Source organism: Mobula hypostoma, chromosome 9, assembly GCF_963921235.1.
Source record: "Mobula hypostoma chromosome 9, sMobHyp1.1, whole genome shotgun sequence".
NCBI classification, from domain to species: Eukaryota; Metazoa; Chordata; class Chondrichthyes; order Myliobatiformes; family Myliobatidae; genus Mobula; species Mobula hypostoma.
In genome coordinates this window covers 21,653,324-21,667,444 of record NC_086105.1, presented here as the reverse complement: position 1 = coordinate 21,667,444, position 14,121 = coordinate 21,653,324, and the positions used below count along the sequence as shown (strand labels likewise).

Genomic DNA, 14,121 nt, shown 5'->3' with positions numbered 1-14,121 from the left:
CGCAGACACATAGTGTAGATGATGGACTGCCTTCATACAATGCTTTCAATGATTGCATCCTCCAAATATTAATTTTATTTGTAACATTCACAATGATTGTTGATAACTTCAACTTTTTCGTAGATCCTAACTTGTTGAAGTAGTGAAATCATTTTTACTCCTGGCTATTTCTGCTATCTCCAAGCCTCAATGATTGAAACTGCAGTGAGCAAAGCAGTTCTGAATTGTCTTACTGCTTACCTCTAGCCAACTTAACAGTGACAAAAATCACAGCTTTTTGAAGGCCAACACACACAACTGACGCTATTTAAAAATTGTTCACTTGAAGCGTCTAACAGCTACACAAGTGCACGTGCCTGACACTAGTTAGAAAATCTGCGTCAACAGTTTCGTACTTCAATTAAGTCGCATAGTGTCACAAATAAATGAAGGTAATCCTGACTATTTTCTCGATTAATTTTTGATCATCAAGAGTTGTCCCAAATAAGTGGATGCCCCAATTAACTGATGGCCCAACTAACCAGAAGCAACTGTATTTTAGAGTCACTTTGCATGCATTTGCACTACAACTGAAGCATCAATGCAAAGTTATTCTTGACTCAGACCAACTCCAATCAGATCAGCCTGTGGCTCTTAAACACACAGGTAAATCATTGCACAATGTCTTTTACATCAAAAGCAAACTTAGTGCAAATGCACCCTGATATTCTTCCAGTAGCATGTTAAAAATTAATATTAGTTAATTAAAAAGATTTAGTTTATCAATGAAAGAAGGAAGTTATTACCATATAATGAGAAAAGTTTCCAATGTTCCCTTGTTCAGATAATCCCCAGAAGTTGAGGATATTTGCCATTTTTACCACTCACAGTGACTACTTTTAGCTCAGATTCAACCTCAGTTTTAAGTGAATGAACTATACTTGAGACTTATTGAGAAAAGTGGATCACAGACACTCTCCATGATAAATATCTGACATCTCAGAAAAACAATTTTGAAGACATTGTTACAGAGATCAATGTTCTCTCAACCATACACATGCAGAAAACTACAAACAAGATCAATACAGCTGGAGTGATGTACATGAAGCTAACAATGTTTTTATATGTTAAGTTACATACTGTGCTTATTCTTGGGTACACAGTTCTCATAACATTAAAATCAGAGTCCCACAGTGGGGTTAGAACATGATCTAACATTTCTGCTGACTACATTTCCCACAGCTCCAGTCCTCAACAGACTAGAGCCAGTTGCAGCCAGATTCTGCAGGGAGGTGTCTCGAGCGCACGGGTTGTCCAGCAGCAGGAGCAATGATGTTCATCCTATTACTGTAACAATTTAAATTTCAGTACTACAATGTAATCACCATCCCACAGAAACACCCAAGAATGTTTCGCACTTCTGACTGCTAGCCTCCGAACTTATCTACCAAATGTTGATCTTTCTTGACAGTCCATCCCAATTGTCCAGTTCCCAATTGGCAGTTGAATGCGTGGCTGAGGAGTTGGTGCAGGGAACAGGGTTTTAGATTTTTAGATCATTGGGATCTCTTCTGGGGAAGGTGGGACCTGTACAGATTGGATGGGTTGCACCTGAACTTGAGGGGGAGCAATATCCTTGCAGGTAGGTTTGCTAGCATGGTTCGGGAGGGTTTAAATTAATTTGCAAGAGGGATGGGACCCGGAACAATAGAGCAGTGAAAGAAATGCATGGAGTAAAGCCAGATCTAACATTTAGAGGAGATTTGAGGAAAGAGAAGCAGAATAAAGGGTGTAAACGTAGTAAGGTAGAAGGGCTAAAGTGCGTGTACTTCAATGCAAGAAGCATCAGGAACAAAGGTGATGAACTGAGAGCTTGGATACATACATGAAATTATGATATAGTGGCCATTACAGAGACTTGGCTGGCACCAGGGCAGGAATGAATTCTCAATATTCCTGGATTTCAGTGCTTTAAAAGGGATGGGGGGGGGAAAGGGGAGGAGGGGTGGTATTACTGGTCAGGGATACTATTACAGCTATGGAAAGGGTGGGTAATGTAGCAGGATCCTCTTTTGAGTCAGTATGGGTAGAAGTCAGGAACAGGAAGGGAGCAGTTACTCTATTGGGAGTATTCTATAGGGCCCTTGGTAGCAGCAGAGATACCGAGGAGCAGATTGGGAGGCAGATTTTGGAAAGGTGCAAAAATAACAGAGTTGTTATCATGGTTGACTTTAATTTCCCTAATATTGATTGGCACCTGATTAGTTCCAAGGGTTTGAACAGGGCAGAGTTTGTTAAGTGTGTCCAGGACGGATTCCTGTCATAGTATATTGACAGGCTGACAAGGGGGAATGCCATACTAGATCTAGTATTAGGTAACAAACTGGGTCAGGTCACAGATCTCCCAGTGGGTGAGCATCTGGGGAACAGTGACCACCGCTCCCTGGCCTTTAGTATTATCATGGAAAAGGACAGAATCAGAGAGGACAGGAAAATTTTTAATTGGGGAAGGGCAAATTATGAGGCTATGAGGCTAGAACTTGCTGGTATGAATTGGGATTATGTTTTTGCAGGGAAATGTACTATGGACATGTGGTCGATGTTTAGGGATCACTTGCAGGATGTTAGGGATAAATTTGTCCCAGTGAGGAAGATAAAGAATGGTAGGGTGAAGGAACCCTGGGTGACAAGTGAGGTGGAAAATCTAGTCAGGTGGAAGAAGGCAGCACACATTAGGTTTAGGAAGCAAGGATCAGATGGGTCTATTGAGGAATATAGGGTAGCAAGAAAGGAGCTTAAGAAGGGGCTGAGAAGAGCAAGAAGGGGGCATGAGAAAGCCTTGGCGAGTAGGGTAAAGGAAAACCCCAAGGCATTCTTCAATTATGTGAAGAACAAAAGGATGTCAGGAGTGAAGGTAGGACCGATTAGAGATCAATGTGGGAAGATGTGCCTGGAGGCGGTGGAAGGGAGCAAGGTCCTCAATGAATACTTCTCTTCGGTATTCACCAGTGAGAGGGAACTTGATGATGGTGAGGACAATATGAGTGAGGTTGATGTTCTGGAGCATGTTGATATTAAGGGAGAGGAGGTGTTGGAGTTGTTAAAATACATTAGGATGGATAAGTGCCCGGGGCCTGATGGAATATTCCCCAGGCTGCTCCACAAGGTGAGGGAAGAGGTTGCTGAGCCTCTGGCTAGGATCTTTATGTCCTCGTTGTCTATGGGAATGGTACTGGAGGACTGGAGGGAGGCGAATGTTGTCCCCTTGTTCAAAAAAGGTAGTAGGGATAGTCCGGGTAATTATAGACCAGTGAGCCTTTTGTCTGTGATGGGAAAGCTGTTGGAAAAGAGTCTTAGAGATAGGATCTATGGGCATTTAGAGAATCATGGTCTGATCAGGGACAGTCGACATGGCTTTGTGAAGGGCAGATTGTGTCTAACAAGCCTGATAAATTTCTTTGGGGAGGTGACCAGGCACATAGATGTGGGTAGTGCAGTGGATGTGGTCTATATGGATTTTAGTAAGGCATTTGACAAGGTTCCACATGGTAGGCTTATTCAGAAAGTCAGAAGGCATGGGATCCAGGGAAGTTTGGCCAGGTGGATTCAAAAGAATTGGCTTGCCTGCAGAAGGCAGAGGGTCATGGTGGAGGGAGTACATTTGGATTGGAGGGTTGTGACTAGTGGTGTCCCACAAGGATCTGTTCTGGGACCTCTACTTTTTGTGATTTTTATTAACGACCTGGATGTGGGGGTAGAAGGGTGTGTTGGCAAGTTTGCAGACGACACAAAGGTTGGTGGTGTTGTAGATAGTGTAGAGGATTGTCGAAGATTGCAAAGAGACATTGATAGGATTTAGAAGTGGGCTGACAAGTGGCAGATGGAGTTCAACCCGGAGAAGTGTGAGGTGGTACACTTTGGAAGGACAAACTCCAAGGCAGAGTACAAAGTAAATGGCAGGATACTTGGTAGTATGGAGAAGCAGAGGGATCTGGGGGTTCATGTCCACAGATCCCTGAAAGTTGCCTCACAGGTAGATAGGGTAGTTAAGAAAGCTTATGGGGTGTTAGCTTTCATAAGTCGAGGGATAGAGTTTAAGAGTCGCGAGGTAATGATGCAGCTCTATAAAACTCTGGTTAGGCCACGGAGTACTGTGTCCAGTTTTGGTTGCCTCACTATAGAAAGGATGTGGAAGCATTGGAAAGTGTACAGAGGAGATTTACCAGGGTGCAGCCTGGTTTAGAGAGTATGGATTATGATCAGAGATTAAGCGATCTAGGGCTTTATTCTTTGGAGAGAAGGAGAATAACAGGGAGACATGATTGAGGTATACAAGATATTAAGAGGAATAGATAGAGTGGATAGCCAGTGCCTCTTCCCCAGGGCACCACTGCTCAATACAAGAGGACATGGCTTTAAGGTAAGGGGTGGGAAGTACAAGGGGGATATTAGAGGAAGGTTTTTTACTCAGAGAGTGGTTGGTGTGTGGAGCCTGAGTCAGTGGTGGAGGCAGATACACTAGTGAAATTTAAGAGACTACTAGACAGGTATATAGAGGAATTTAAGGTGGGGGGGTTATATGGGAGGCAGGGTTTGAGGGTTGGCACAACATTGTGGGCCGAAGGGACTGTACTGTGCTGTACTATTCTATATGTTCTATATGTGTCAATAATCCCGCCCCCAAATCATACCCACTCTCTTTCCTGACCCTCCTCTTCATTGTTTGCCATGGTGTAATCTCTCTTTCCCCACCTCCACCCGCCCCACACACACATGGTAAGGGCTAACCCGTGCCATATACCAACCCCATGCTCCACAACACACATACTCTCACACACGTCTTTACCAACAACCTCTGGCCATTGCCTTTTAGTATTAGCTTTTCCGCCTGGCAGCATGACTGCCAAAACTTCCTTGTTATGGAGATCCTAAAGCTGCATGTCTTTCTTTCGTTATAACATAGAATATAGAACAGGATAGTACAGTATAGGTCCTTCAGCCTACAATGTTGTGCTGACTTTTAACACACTCAAAGATCAATCTAATCCTTCCCACTGACTTTTAATCATCCATGTGCCTATCTAAGAGTTTCCTAGATGCACTTAATGTACAGTATCTGCCTCTACCACCACTCCTGGTAAGGCATTCCACACACCCACCACTCTCTGAGTAAAATACTTACCTCTGACACCCCCTCATGCTTTCCTCCAATCACCTTAATATTACTGCTAGAGTCTATCCAGCTGAGTTCCAGGTGGACCGCAACACCCAGAATGCAGGTGGCTGTGAACTCAGCAATAGAAATCCCACTGAGTGTTAAAGCGCTCAGATCCTGATTCGCTGGAGAAGTTGCCTGAAATTCTGTGAAGCAAAATGTTATTTGACAATTATTTGGTCAAGCCTGGATATTAGGCAGGTCTTGATGGATATCATAGTGGGTTGATTTCTTACGTGAGAAAGTATGACCATGAACACTGAAACAGTAAAAGCGCTTACTAACGATACAGGGAAAAGCTGACCCAGCCTACTAACTTAACCAGCAGTTACTGAAAATGAAGATGATGAACCTCCAATCTACCGTCAACTTTCTAATGTTAGGTAGTGTAACTCCAACCAGTGGAGAATAATGTGCCTGAGTTTCTGTTGACTTTAATTATAACAGGAATACCAAGGAAATAAACGTTTTTTTCTTTGCATATTCACACATTCTGAAATAAAGCAGTTTAATCATTCTTGCCAAGTCTCACCAATTGTTTAAAATGCAGAAATTAAAGAATTATGTATGTGCAAAATGCAAATATGAATTAAAGTCTACAAAAGAATACTCCTGAAATATGCCTGAGCTATCTAACAGGTAGGTGTAATGCATTGTGAAACAGCTCTCACAAAACTGGATTGCTCAGGAAAAGTACCTGTTCAGGAATCAAAAGACCCAACTGAACTCAAGATGGCAGATCTAGAGTCTTAGAGTCACAGAACACCACAGTACACCAGCAGGCCCTTCGGACCATTTAGTCTGTGCGAACCATTAAACTGCATAGTCTCATCGACCTGCACCCCAACCATAGCCCTCCATACTCCCCTCATCCATGTACCTATCCAAATTTCTCTTAAATGTTGAAATTAGCCCCACATCCGCCACTTGCGCTGGTAGTTTGGTCCACACTCTCAGCACCCTTTGAGTGAAGAAGCCCCCCCTGAAGTTGCATTTAAACATTTCACCTTTCACCCTTAACCCATGACCTTTAGTTGGAGTCTCACCCAAACACAGGAAAAAGCCTGCTTGCAATTACCCTATCTATCCCTCTCATCATTTTGTAAACCTCTATCAAATCTTCCCTCAATCTTCTATATTCTACGGAATAAAGTCACTACTTATTCCACATTTCCCTATAATTTAGGTCCTCAAATCCTGGCAACATCATTGTAAATTTTCTCTGCACTCTTTCAATCTTATTGACATCTTTCCTGTAGGTAGGTGACCAAAACTAGAGGCAGTACTCCAAGTTAGGCCTCACTAATGTTTTACACAATTTCAACATAACATCCCATCTCCTGTACTCAATACATTCATTGCATTCAGATATAATTGTATGGTCTGACACCAGTAGAGAAGTGGTACTGGTGAACTCACAGTCCCCTGGAAAGACAACATCGATGAAGCCCATGAGCGCAAGTAAACCAGGTATGCAGAATTAAGATCAGAGTGCAGAGACAGAGGGTGGAAGGTCTCATGCTATCCATTCGAAGTAGGCTGCCGTGGGTTTATTGCGTTCACTCTCCAGAAGTGGCTGCATGACCTTGGCTTCACTAGAAGAGAGATCAAGTCAACCAGCAGGGCTGTAGCTGAGGCAGCAGAGAAAGGATCAGCATGGGTGTGGACCAAGTATGTCCAGAGGGGCAGATAGTCAGATAGCGTATACATATCTTGCAAACCTTTCAGTAGTTGCATAGACACCTGAAGAGCAAACTATCTGTTGGATGGAAGTGACTGATAGAGGCAGATGCTAAGTTTTTAAGCTCACCAGTGGGAGGTGGTGCTTTAGCACTGCTGGCCCACCACCTCGAGGGAGTCTTGATCATAAGCGGGCCGAAACTCCTGAAGACAGGTGGCAGATCAACTGATGATCCCACTGGTGATAGCACAGGACAGTTAACATCTTAGTCCACGTGTATTTTGTAACTCTATGAAGGCCAATGTGTCAAAAGCTTTCTTTATGATTTTATCTACCTTTGATGCCACTTTCAAAGAATGATGAATCTATATTCCCAAATCCCTCCATTCTACCACACTCCTTAGTGCCCGACTGCTCAAAGTGCAAGACCTACTCCGGATGGTCCTCCCAAAGTGCAATACCTCACATTTGTCTGCATTAAATTCCATCTGCCATATTTAAAATCAGTCTTCCAGCTGGTCCAAATGCTGCTGCAGCTTTACTAGACTTCCTTGCTGTTCACTACAACCCCCATCTTGGTGGTTTCTGCAAATTTGCTGATCCAGTCAACCACATTATCAACCAGATAATTGAAAAAGAAGTCAAAGAACAATGGACTCAGCACCAATCCCTGCAGCACACCACTAGTCATAGGCCTCCAGTTAGAGAGGCAACCACCTACTACCACTTTCTGGCTTCTCCCACAAAGGCAATGTGGAATCTAATGTACTACCTCATCCTAAATGCCAAGTGACTGAACCTCCTTGACCAACTTCCCACATGGGACTTTGTCAGAAGTCTTGCTACAGTCCATGCAGACAACATCTGCTATCTTGCCCTCATCAACTTTCCTGGTAAATTCCCTGAAAAGCTCAATAAGACTAGTTAGACACAACTTACCATGGACAAAGCCATGTTGACTATCCCTAATCAGTCCCTGTCTATCTAAATACTAATATATCCTGTCCCTTAGAATACCTTCCAAAAACTTTCCCACTACTGATGTCAGACTCAACTGCCTATAATTTCCTGGCTTATTCTCAGAGCCTTTCTTAAACGACGGAGCCACATTAGCTATCCTCCTATCCTCCAGCCACTTCACCTGTTTTAAATATCCCTGCAAGGGCCCATGCAATTTCTGCACTTGCCTCCCACAGGATCTGAGGGAACACAAGCCCTGGGAATTTATCCACCCTAATTTGTCTCAAGACAGCAAACACCTCCTCCTCTGTAATCTGTATAGGGTCCATGACCTCATTGCTGCATTGCATCACATCTACAGACTCTGTGTCTGTCTCCTAAGTAAATACAGGTGTAAAAAATCCACTTAAGATCTCCCCCATCTTTTCGGCTCCAAGCATAAATTATTACTTTGATCTTTCAGATGACCGATTTTGTCCCTTGCTATCCTTTTTCCCTTAATATATCTGCAGAAGTCCATAAAATTTTCCTTCACCATGTCTGCAAGGGCTAGCTCATGCCTTCTTTTAAGCCTTCTGATTTCTTTCTTAAGAGTTCTCTTGCATTTCTTATACTCCTGAAGTACCTCACGTGCCTGCCTATACCTGCTATGTACCTCCTTCTTTTTCTTAACCAGAGCTCCAATATCTCTCAAATCAAGGTTCCATTATCCTTGCCGTTTATTCTGACAAGAATATAAAAACTCAAAATTTCACTTTTGAAGGTCTCCCACTTATAAGTACCCTTTTGCCAAAGAACATTCTATCCTTTCTGATGCCACCAACATTGACCTTTCTCCAATTTAGAATCTCAACCCGACCAGACGTGTCCTTTTCCATAATTACCCTGTAACAATTGACATTATGATCACTACATGCAAAGTATGCAGTAAACTTCTGTCACCTACCATGTCTCATTCCCTAATAGAAGATCAAGGTTCGCACTCACTCTAGTTGGGTCTTCTATGTACCGGCTGAGGAAACTTTCCTGAACACATTTGACAAACACTTTCCCATTCAGCATGGGAGTCCCAGTCAGTATGTGGAAAGTTAAATTACCTTTTATCACAACTTTATATTTCTTGCAACGGTCTGCAATCTCTCTACAAATTTGCTCCTTCCGTTGAAGTACATGCAGCTCAGAATATTAGCCCCATGCTGCTCAACTTTTCGATTTCTGACCTTGTACGTCGGTTTAACAAGATCTTTCGTCACAACCACTCCACTGGCATTCTGGCATTCTGGTTCGCACTCCCCTGCAACTCTAGTTTAAATCCCTCCACCTGTGCAGCACCTGCATACTCTACAGGGAGAACATACAGACTCCTTACAGATGATGTCTGAATTTAAATAGCATTGTGTTAACTGAAACACTACCATGGTGCCATTCTGTTCCCTAAGCAATGAATCACCTATCAGTACAGCTCAGCTCTCTCCCCTTACTTCCCTTCTACTGCGCCAGACAGTGCCAGAGACTTGACTGTGGTGGCTCTCCTCTGCTAGGTCAGCCCACAAAGTGGTATACCTGTTTTTGAGGGGAACTGCCACAGGCGTAGTCTGTACTGGCTGCCTATCCCTGCTCCCCCTCTTGACAGTCACCCATTTACCTATGTCCTGCACCTTGGGCGTAACTACCTCCCTTCATGTCCTATCGATCAAACCTTCAGCCTTCCCGTGTTCATCCTGTTCCAGTTCCAACTCCTTAACGTGATTTGTTAGAACTTGCAGCAGGATGCACCTTGCAGGAGTAGCCATCAGAGACACTAGAGGTCTCTCTGCATTCCCACATCCCACAAGAGGAGGATTCCAGTATTCTGTCTGACATCCCCACAGCTCTAATTGTACAATAAGAAATAAAGAAAGAATAAATAATGGAAAAAGCAACCTACGGCCTAGCATTCCTCACCAAATCCTCGATGAACCAAAGCCCCAACTCCCCACTCACATAATGGCTGTTCCCACAATAGCCGTTCCACATAAACCTTACTTTTTATTGGTCCTTGCCAAGTGCCTAACTATGTGCAATCCAGTGTTTCCTTGGAACTGTGATGTGCAAATTATGCCAACTGCCCCCACTCACTTCTTTTAATCTCTCTCTTTCTCTCTGCAATCTGGTATCTTCTCAGGACTGTGGTGTGCAAAATGTCAGTCTAAACCTGCAGCAAATTTACAATCCAAATGTACTGGCCAACAACATGATGATTGAAGACCCTGAACAGCAATCTTTTACAGTAAATCTTAAAACAAGTCTTCAAATACACCAAGCATTACTGTTCTAGAAGTATTTCCAAAACATAGGGTGCCCTTGTAAATTCACTATGAAGATGCATGTTTCAGACAGTCTGCATTGTACACACTTGAAAAGATGAGTATTTTATGCTTGATGTTGACTGACAGCTGATATATTTGAAGCACTGAGAAGCAAGACCTGCCATAAAAATGAAAGTGCTGGGATCAGATGTCAAAGTAGGTCTTGTCTATTCTTTCAGTATAAAAGGATTTTCTTCACGGCATTTAAACACAAGGACAGGAATGTGAAGGTTTAAATAACAAGGACAACAGATACTCCATACTTCACAATAAGTAAAAGCATCTGAAATACACTTGCTTCTCAGTCTCTTCGAAAGCCAATACACATTCCTATATTTTAAGCAGAAGTACTGAGATTGTAGTAAAGAGCCAAAGATCGATTGCAAATCTGAGCAAAAAGACATTCAGTATGGAACATTCAAAGATATTATATTTTCATATAGGAGCCATCAGAAATTTGGGTGGCCTTAATGGGAGTACATGGAGCAAAGATGATCAGCCACTAGCCTGTCAGTGCAGAGATAAATAAACTGCACCAGAACTGGAATACTCGTAGTGACCATCCACACAGACAAATCATATCATTTTCTGCTTACGTTAAACAGTGAATACAGTTGTTTTTTAGAGCATGAATTAAAACAAATCCTGTATCATGCACATAAAATGTTAAATATTCTGTCAACTTTTAAATTGCAATCTATCAAGTTAAAGTACTGGTACCGTAGTTATTCATAATACAGGAAAAGAAAATTGTAAATAGGATTAAAGTTTGAAAGGCTCATCTATATAATTTCTGGTCAGAGTTACTAATTAAGAATGTCTTTGTTCCTTGATTAAAATGACCAATTATATGATTTAACTAAATTTAAAGAGGAATTCAGTAATTGCTGGCAGACATGATTACGGTATTAATTGCAAAATTAAATCAAGTGCGACCTGATACAATTTTACACTAACCAACAAAGTTGTAATACAATGACTGACTTCACAATATGTCGGCTCATAGTGGTTACAGATATACATGGCAATCTGCATACTATGTCCTTGCTGTCATTTCTTCTGCCCAGCTAACAAGTTATAAGCTAAAATTGAGATGAAAGCTGATATAATCACATAATCAGAACAAGGAAGAACAACTTCTATTGCACGGTCATGGTCAATCTGGAGGATACACAAATTATGTTTTTAATATAACTTGGGGCATCAATTTCCTCCTTCTTTATTTAGGAGAATTAAACATTTATGAGAGTACTTTCCGTCAGAGGTGGAAATTAAAAGTGTGAATGCATACTAAAAACAGCTATTAGCTTGGCAATACTATGTTATTCCAGTTACTTCTGCAGGGACATCGGCTCCAAAAGTAAGACTAATAAAATATAGATTAAATAGATGTGGAAAATATTTTCTGCATTATAGCAAAGATAGACTAACCCTAATACTGGGTCAAAGTGCAATCCAGAACTTTTCTCAATAACCACCAACACTGGCATATCCAACTTCTTCACTAACCCACCAGAGAATATATTCAAATATTCATTGCTAGATCAGAAATCAACAAAAATAGCATGAATACCACAACAATCAAAACATACAGGATTTTTATATACTTTATCGTAGCTTTTCATAACAAAATATGAAGCACTATCCTGACTGAAAGTAAGAGTTCACTTCACTGAAAATTCCTACCTTAAGTCACAAACAATAGCAATAGGGCCGGCACAAAGGTCCTTAGTTTTTCAATCCCTAAAAATCGTCACACTGAGATCATTTTTCTTACAATCATGGCTACCAAAGCAATTAAAAAACTGGAGGAAGATACATCCTCCAACCCTACTTGTTTACAGTTTGCACTATCAAGAATTGTGGAGCTTTTGCTTGTTAAAAGTGCTGAAATCATTAGTCTGATGCTTGTGCAATCAGCACAATTATGTCATTGTGCGGAATGTTATGACTAGGGACGGAAGTAACAGAAGCTAAATAAATTGTGAGCAAGAAACAATTGCTTAAGTTTTAAGATAGCCATGAATACAGATAAGAATGGACCTTGCAAAAATAGTATTAAATTGGGGCAGGACAAATTACTAAAGCATTAGGCATGAACAAGGGAGAGTTAATTGGGAACAGCTGTTTTTGGGCTAGTCCACATCTGATAGGTGGAGGCTGTTTCGCGACCAACTGCACATAGTACAGGACTGGTACATTCCATTAAGAAGGAAGGACAAGTTATGGAAATCTTAAATGATGAGAGAGGTTATGAACTTGGACAAGAAGGATATGTAAGATTTAGGAAGCTAGCATCGAAGATGGCCCACGAGGGCTATAAATGAGGTAGAATAGAACTCTGGAGTTGAACTAGGTGACTAGTGGGGTACCGCAAGGCTCAGTGCTGGGACCCCAGTTGTTTACAATATATATTAATGACTTGGATGAGGGAATTAAATGCAGCATCTCCAAGTTTGCGGATGACACGAAGCTGGGTGGCAGTGTTAGCAGTGAGGAGGATGCTAAGAGGATGCAGGGTGACTTGGATAGGTTGGGTGAGTGGGCAAACTCATGGCAGATGCAATTTAATGTGGATAAATGTGAAGTTATCCACTTTGGTGGCAAAAATAGGAAAACAGATTATTATCTGAATGGTGGCCGATTAGGAAAAGGGGAGGTGCAGCGAGACCTGGGTGTCATTATACACCAGTCATTGAAAGTGGGCATGCAGGTACAGCAGGCGGTGAAAAAGGCGAATGGTATGCTGGCATTTATAGCGAGAGGATTCGAGTACAGGAGCAGAGAGGTACTACTGCAGTTGTACAAGGCCTTGGTGAGACCACACCTGGAGTATTGTGTGCAGTTTTGGTCCCCTAATCTGAGGAAAGACATCTTTGCCATAGAGGGAGTACAAAGAAGGTTCACCAGATTGATTCCTGGGATGGCAGGACTTTCATATGAAGAAAGACTGGATGAACTGGGCTTGTACTCATTGGAATTTAGAAAATTGAGGGGGGATCTGATTGAAACGTATAAGATCCTAAAGGGATTGGACAGGCTAGATGCAGGAAGATTGTTCCCGATGTTGGGGAAGTCCAGAACGAGGGGTCACAGTTTGAGGATAGAGGGGAAGCCTTTTAGGACCGAGATTAGGAAAAACTTCTTCACACAGAGAGTGGTGAATCTGTGGAATTCTCTGCCACAGGAAACTGTTGAGGCCAGTTCATTGGCTATGTTTAAGAGGGAGTTAGATATGGCCCTTGTGGCTACAGGGGTCAGGGGGTATGGAGGGAAGGCTGGGGCGGGGTTCTGAGTTGGATGATCAGCCATGATCATAATAAATGGCGGTGCAGGCTCGAAGGGCCGAATGGCCTACTCCTGCACCTATTTTCTATGTTTCTATGTTTCTATGAATCAGGAGAGCCAGGAGGGGCCATTTAAAGTCCTTGGGAAGTAGGATTAAAGAGTATCCCAAGATATTCTATACATACAAGAGAAAGAGGGTAACTAGGGAGATTAGGACTACTCAAGGATAAAGAAAAGAACCTGTGACTGGAAATGGAGGATGTGGTGGGATCCTAAATGACTACTTTGCACCAGTATTCACCACACAGATAGACATGGAGGATAGTGAAATCAGTGTTGAACATGATTTTCCGTGAGGGCATTTTGAGATAAAGAAGGGGATGGTGTTGGGTTTCTTGTAATAGTTGGGTTTCATTAAAGAGAGAGACAGATTGGCTTTATTTGTCAAATGAACATCAAATCATATAGTGAAATGCGTTGTTTGTGTCAAATCAAATTGGCGAGGATTGCACTGGGCAGCTGTAAGTGCCACCACACTTCCAGCAGCAATATAACATTTCCACAACTCACGAACCCTAATCTGTACATCTTTGGAATGTGGGAGAATGTAGTCACAAGCAGAACATACAAACTCATTACAGGGAGAATGT

At 42.1% G+C, this 14,121-nt stretch overlaps 1 protein-coding gene across 2 annotated transcripts in view; it reads right to left on the bottom strand.

Annotated features, from left to right (window-relative positions):
- Positions 1–11,968, bottom strand: part of LOC134351559 (transcription factor EC-like) — a 92,090-nt gene extending 80,122 nt beyond the window's left edge. The window contains exon 1 of one of the 2 annotated variants that reach the window (XM_063057860.1): positions 11,870–11,968. The gene's annotated coding sequence lies outside the window, so the exon portion shown is untranslated. The remainder of the gene's footprint in view (positions 1–11,869) is intronic. The other variant, XM_063057865.1, reaches the window with a different exon arrangement.
- Positions 11,969–14,121: the final 2,153 nt, after the last annotated feature.